Raw genomic sequence first — 7,375 nt, forward strand, 5'->3', positions numbered from 1 at the left:
CATGTCTGGATTCTGCCTATGTATGACTTGGTCCCAACATAGTCCTGTCTATTGTCCCAGTGTTCCCAGGGCTCAGACTTTGTCTGGGGTTGGGACCCTCCCTGTTATTTAACTGACCCAGGTCCTGGGATGCTGGCTAGTTGCCAGACCTGGGCTGCCAGTTAACTGCTGGGTCCTGTGCTGGACTGTGGCTAGAACCCTCCTACTGGATTTCCCACTCTCCTGCCTATCTGAGCTCTATTTCCTTTTCTCTGAAAGTGACAGATATTCACTGAAGATTCTCCATGATGTCTACAATTGAGAACTTGTTTTGTCTTTTTTCCTTTGTTGGGATCTGTAACTTTAATGTTTATCTAGAGGCTTCATTTAATGTTGTATGGGGAAAAGCTCCTGGAGCATGCTACTTTCATGTTGCCATCTTGACTCCACGCAAAAAGTATCATACATAAGAGTTAAAAAAGAAGTATTGAAGTAAAAATAGAATTAGATCTTGCCAACATCCTTTCTTGGTTTCTTCCAGGTTCAGGGAAGATAGGGGAAATATGGAGTATGGAGAGGTCTTCTTAGTTTGAAGAACACCCCATTTTTGCTGTTTATTTGTTCAGTAGTGTCCAACTCTTTTGTGACTTTATAGACTATAGTACACCAGATCCTTGTATCCTCTATGGTCTCCTGAAGTCTGTACAAACTCATGTTCATTGCTTCAAGACACTGTCTATCCATCTCATTCTATATTGTATCCTTCTCCTTTTGCTTTCAATATTTCTCAACAACAGGGTCTTTTCTAATGGGTTCTTTCTTCTCATGAATGCAATGTATTTAAACCTCAGCTTCAGTATTTAGTCTTCCAATGAGTAGTTTAAATTAATTTCTTTTAAGTATTGACTTATTTTGTACTCTTTATATCCACAGGGCTCTTAAAAGTCTTCTCTAGTAACATAATTCATAATCATAGATTCTGCAAGAATGCATCTTTCCTTATAATCCAATCCTCACAAGCAAGCATTATTACTGAACCCCCCCCACACACACACACACAATTTTGACTACTTGGACTTCGTTGGCAAGGTTATGTCTCTGCTTTTTAGTATGCTGTCCAGATGTGCCATAGATCTCCCTTTAAGGAGCCAGGATCTTTTAATTTCATGCTTACAATCAACATCTTTGGTGATTTTTGAGTCCAGGAATATCAAATCTGGCATTGCATCTTCCATATCTTCCCCTTTATTTTCCAGGAAGTGATGGGACCAGTTGCCATGAACTTAGTTTTGTTTTTTTAATGTTAAGATATACACTTTCCTCTTTCACCCTCATCAAAGGGATTCTTAATTCCTCACTTTCTGCCATCAGAGTCACTGCATATCTGAGATTGCTGGTATTTCTCACAGTGACCTTAATTTTGCCTTTGATTTATCCAACCTGAAATTTCTCATGAGATATTTTTATATTCATTAAATGAGATAAAAAAGTATAGTTTTGTTGTACTCCTTTCCATATATTAAGCCAATCATTTACTCCCTGTTGGTTTCTAACTCTTCCTTCATATAGGTTCCCCAGGAGACATGTAAGATGATCTGGTACTCCCATCTTTTCCTTTGATGTCTTTAATTTCTAAAAGATATCTCTTGTCTTTTCCATTCTATTGTTCCAATTCTTTGAATTGCTAATTTAAGAAAATCTTATCCCTCCTTGTTCTTCTCTCTTTATTCTTTCCCTTTTGTTTTCCTTTGTTCTGTAGTTATTTGCAGAGCTTCATTAGACTGCCATTTTTCTTTTATGCTCTCCTTTTTCTTTGGGATGTTTCTTTCTTACTGCTTCCTGTATGATATTATGAACCACTGTCCATAGTACTATATCTGTCCAATCTGTTAAATATATTCACCATCTCTAATTCATATTCATGAGGGATGTTATTTCGGTCATACCTTTATGGTCTAATGGTTTTCTCTCTTCTTCAATTTAAGTGTGAATTTTGCAATAAGAAGCTCAGGATCTGAGCCACAGTAAACTAGACTTTCTTTATGATCATATAGATCTTCTTTACCTTTGGTTGCAAAGTAAGTAAGCAGTCTGATCTTGATATCATTGCCTACATGTAGAGTTACATTCTGGGTTGCTGAAAAAGTGCATTTACTATGATCAATGCATTATTTTGACATAACTCTATTATAGTCTCTGCTCTGCTTCATTCTGTACACTAATGCCTAACTTTGTTATCTTTTGATTGTCTATTTTAGGGATTCAATTCTCTATGATGAATGTGACATCTTTGTTGTTGTTATTTGTGGAAAATGTTGGTCTTCATAGAACTGAGCAACTTTGGCCTTTTTGACATTATTGGTGGGAGATTTGTATTACTGTGTTGGTAAATGGTTTGCCTTTGATTTGAACAGATACCATTCCGTGATTTTTTGACATTATACCACAGTACTGCTTCTCTCATCATTTTATTGACTACTAGTGTACTTCATTTCTTCTAAGGAATTCTTGCCAAAAGTACTAAATATAATTCTCATCTGAATTGAATTCATCTGCCTACTGGTGATCATGATGGCAATGTTTATCTTTTCAATTCCTGTTTGACCACATCTAATTTAACTTGGTTCATAAATCTGACATTCCAGATTCTTATACCAGACAGAATTGCACCTGAGTTTTCCTCTGATTTTAACCCATCTACTTCAATCCTTTTTGGACCTACTTGTAGTTTTCTTTAATCTTTTCTCCAGTATTGTATTGGATACATTCCAAACTGATGGATTCATCTTATGGTGTCATTTTTTTATCCTTTTAAGGTGTTTTCTTGGCAAAGATACCAGAGTAGTTTACCTTATTTTTCTCCAGGGGATAAACTTTTGTCAGAACTCTCCACCATTACCATAACCATGACTCTATCTTGGATAACCCTGCATGGTATAACTTATTATGACAATACAGTGACAGGGGTAGGGAACATATTTATCACTATAAGTGATTCTAAGAATCCATTAGTATATTTGGGCCTATTTATTACTCCTTATAAGATTTGCTTTCAATCTGATTAACAATTTTGGAAAGGTAGTGTATCAAAGTAGAGTAAGGGATAAAGATGAAGCTGGGAAGATCTGAATTCATGTCTTGTTTCCTACACCTAGTGACAGTGTTATTGGGCAACCACCTTGATTTTCAATGAATAAGGCAGTTTCCAAAGGCAGTGATGTTACCTCACATGGGTAGAGGGAGTTTCTGCAACTGAAAATTCCCTATACCAAGAAAATCATAAATCCAATCCCTATACTTAATAAAACTATATAAGTTGTGAACCATAAACCTACAAATGTGAAATTAGTCTTAGTATGATGGAAGTCACTAATTGTACATATAGGTTTTCTGTGTGGACTCTCTGAAACAGTCTTCCCAAAAATGCTTGAATTCTCCATATCCTGAAAGAATATAATAGCTTAACCACATTGATTTATAACATTATTTCTTTACTGCTTTCAGAACTCCTAACAACAGAACTGTAAATACACTTTTGAAACATACCTCTATATAAATTGTGTACCTCTAGTAAATATTTGCTGATTGATTAATTACTCTTCTAATTTAACAACCTATTCTAGGCAAAGTGCAGTGAAAGTTTACTGCATTTCATTTAGTACCTTTGTACTTCCTGCCAGAAGGACTGGATGGCTAATAATACCTGTGAGGTTACCAAAATGTTTGCACTTATTTACAAAGCTGCCTTATATGAAATGAGACCCTTGCAATTGATATTTAGGGTTTTTCCAAAATATTTCAAGGTAGGTACTCTTCCTAAAATTCATCAGCTTTAAGAGGCACTCTGGGGAGGCTTCATAATCCCTTGCCACTGTTGTAGACAACTTTATTTATAGGAAGTCAAACTAGCAAGTATTGATCATTTTTTGGCATGGAGAGAAATGAAACTTCCAATGCTCCAAGAGTGTGTTGAGGGAGAAAATACATATGCAAAAGTTTACACAAAATATATATAAGCTAAATACAAGGTACTTTTGGAGGAGTTGGTAGATACTAATTATTAGGACAGTAAGGAAAGTCAATGGAGGGCGGCTAGGTGGTGCAGTGGATAAAGCACCGGTTCTGGAGTCAGGAGTACCTGGGTTCAAATCTGGTCTCAAACACTTAATAATTACCTAGCTGTGTGGCCTTGGGCAAGCCACTTAACCCCATTTTGCCTTGCAAAAACCTAAAAACAATAAAAAAATAAAAAAAGAAAGCCAATGGAGAAGGAAGAAGTTAGATTTCAACTCATTTTGGGGTTCTATTATCTAATTGTCTCCTTATTCTTTCTGTTCCTCTTACCCTTGAAGTTGTCCTTTGAGACTCAAGGCTTTGGAGATAGCCTTTATTTAATTAAGAGGGAAAGCATAAAAAAATCAAAACAACAACTGGATCAATAGCTCACTGGATCAATATATTCTCTATTGATCTTTGTATGTTCAATTACGTGCCTATTTGATTTCTTTTTCTGTCTTTCTAGTTCTTTTATAAGTGAATACCTTTCCTTTACCCTAGTTTCTAGCAACTGGCTTCACTATTCTCATCTCTTATGTTTAACCTGAGGCCTTTAAAGTTCTTTTAAAAATGAATTTCCATAAAACTGATTTCATCTGATTTCCAATGAAATTCATAACTCAAAAGAGATTAAGAACTCTTGCTCCAAAGAAAATCATCTCAATTATAAAAACCAGTAAGAGGCATCTAGAAAAGAATCCGGTAATACAATTTAAATGCAATTTTTAAATATATATGAGCATAAGGTGGATAAAATAAATTTTGTTACCTATTCTTCTACCTCAGGTACTCTTACCTTTCAAGACTGTTGAAGTATTCAGAAATAATCACCAGCTCTGGAAAGTGAAAAAGGAACTCAATATACTCATGATAGAATGCTGTCTCTGTGAAGAGTGAAATGGGAAGCATGTAAACTGATCAGGGCTCATGAGTTGATGAGGCAGGTTCTAAAGACTTCATTATAGCTTGGTTGAATTATAAGGTCTGGAAAATTTTGAGCATTTGCATCTTTGCTCCATTCATATGACCACCATTATACTTGATGCCTCCATCTTGTCCTCTTTAGAATACTGTACTGCCTTCTAATTTTTTCCCAGTTTCTGATCTCTTCATTTTCTAATTTATTTTCCTCAGAGTGACCAAAATAATATTCTTGAAGTCATTGTTTAACCATGTGTTTCCCGTGTTCAAAAATCTTCAATAACTATTAATTTGAAAATAAAGCAAACTTTTCAAACTGAATTAAAAGTGCTTCACAACTTGATGCCATCCCAATCTTTCCAGATTTATTTCAAACTTCTTCATTTAAAGTACTTTATATTCAAACCAAATTAGCCATTTTGTTCTTTGAGCTTAATATTTAATTTTTGCCTCTATACCTTTGCATAGGCTATTCTTTTTCCCCCTGCACCACTTGGAATCCTTAGCAAGCATGGTGTATGCTTGAAATCTCTTCACTGGTGGGGTCAATACTAATGAATTTCTTGAAGTCAAGAGTTCTGAACTGGAGATGTTTAATCCATTCATCCACACTAACTTTTGCACCAAGATGTTGAGGCTCTCAGGAATATGGTAAGAGGCCCTGGTCTGCCTAATAACAGAAAAATAATCTTATGCAAGAAATGGAGAATGTTCAAGCTCCTATGCTGATTATTAGTAATGAGATCAGAACTGAACAACCCTTGAACTTTCAGAATTTCAGTTTCAAAAAACAACCCTTAGCTACCTTCAAGGTTCCCTTCTGATGCCACTTGCAATGGGAAGCCTTTCCGTGTTTGAATAATTGTGAATGTTGTTGTCTTCCTGAAATTCTCATGTACTTTTCTCTGTTCATGTTCTATCTGCCTAATACAAGATCTCATTTTCTTGTTTTCTTTACTTTATATCACCATCATCTATCATTATCCCTCACTGAAAATAAGTGTTTAATAGGTGCTTATTGGATTTTTTTGGATTAAAGAAAGATTAATTAGAATTAAAAATATAGATAGCCATTATCCAAGGAAACTTGAACATTCTTCTAGGCCTGTTTTGTCTTTAAAACCTAAATATGAAAAAACAAATTTAGATCTCAAACTAAGTGTCACTTGTCTGACAAATGCATTAAGGCCTTCTGTTTCCTCAGCAGGCCTTATGTGAATCAATGACAGATATCATTCAAAATTGGATGCAATGTATTTTATTTCCATGGATTCTAATACTTGTTAAAATTTAACATAATAATAATAGCATTTTACAAAATCTTACTTTGAAGTATCCAGTCTCTTTCCCCAACAATCCCCAACAGCTATTGGAAGCATTTCAAAATGCTTTCTTAATAATGAGCCTGTGAGATAACCAATGAAAGTAGAATTATTCTCTTTTATAAATGAGGAAACTGAGACTTAGAGGAATTAAATTCCAGGCAATCTAGGACACTTTCTTTTCTGTCACATCACCTCTAAGGTATACTTAATTAAAATGCATCTTCAACTGAAAGGGTTTTAAGTATATTCGTTTGGTAGAGTCATAGAAGTCTTAGAACCTCAAACTGGAAAAGACCTCAGTGACCATCTAGTCCAACCTACATATGAAAATGAATCCTCTCTACAAATGATCATCCATCCTTTGTGAAGACCTTCAGTATGAAGGAATCTATTATTTCCTCAGGCAGCTCATTTCTTTTGTGGATATCTTTAATTAAGAATACCTCCTTAATTTTGAATGATAAACTTCTCTTACTTCAGTTTAAGATATCATCTGTCATATCATACCAATTATTCATATTTGACTTTTATTCCAATAAAAACTTCAAAGCTTTTTCTGAGATTAACTATACTTAAACTATGATATCTATAACTTATGAAATGATTTTTTGATCTACATATAAAATTTTACACTTTGTTTTATTGCATTTCATCTTTTTCAGCTTAGGTAAGAATCATATCCTTTCAAGATGTTTTTTTTAAAATTCAGATTGTTATATTCCTAAAGTACAAGTTAAACCATTTCACTGTCTTACTTGGTAAACTCCACCATAGCTTACTGTCTTGAAGCTCAAATACAAATTCTTTCTGTCTGCAATATTAAACCTTCAAAATAACCCCCTAGCCTGCCTTTTCTGGTTTATCATCCATTATTTCCCTTCCATGTAGTCTCTAGTCCAGCCAAACTGACCTCATGTTATATCACACACAACATTCCATCATACCCCTTTCTACCTTACCATAAATTGTCCTTTTAGCATAGAATGCTAATTTAAATAGCTGCCTTTAAACCTCACCTCAAGCAAAACATCATAAACAGGTCCTTTCTTGATTCCCTATCTACAAGTGTCCTTCCCTGGAAATTACCATGTATT

Source organism: Macrotis lagotis, chromosome 1 (genome assembly GCF_037893015.1).
Source record: "Macrotis lagotis isolate mMagLag1 chromosome 1, bilby.v1.9.chrom.fasta, whole genome shotgun sequence".
NCBI lineage: Eukaryota > Metazoa > Chordata > Mammalia > Peramelemorphia > Peramelidae > Macrotis > Macrotis lagotis.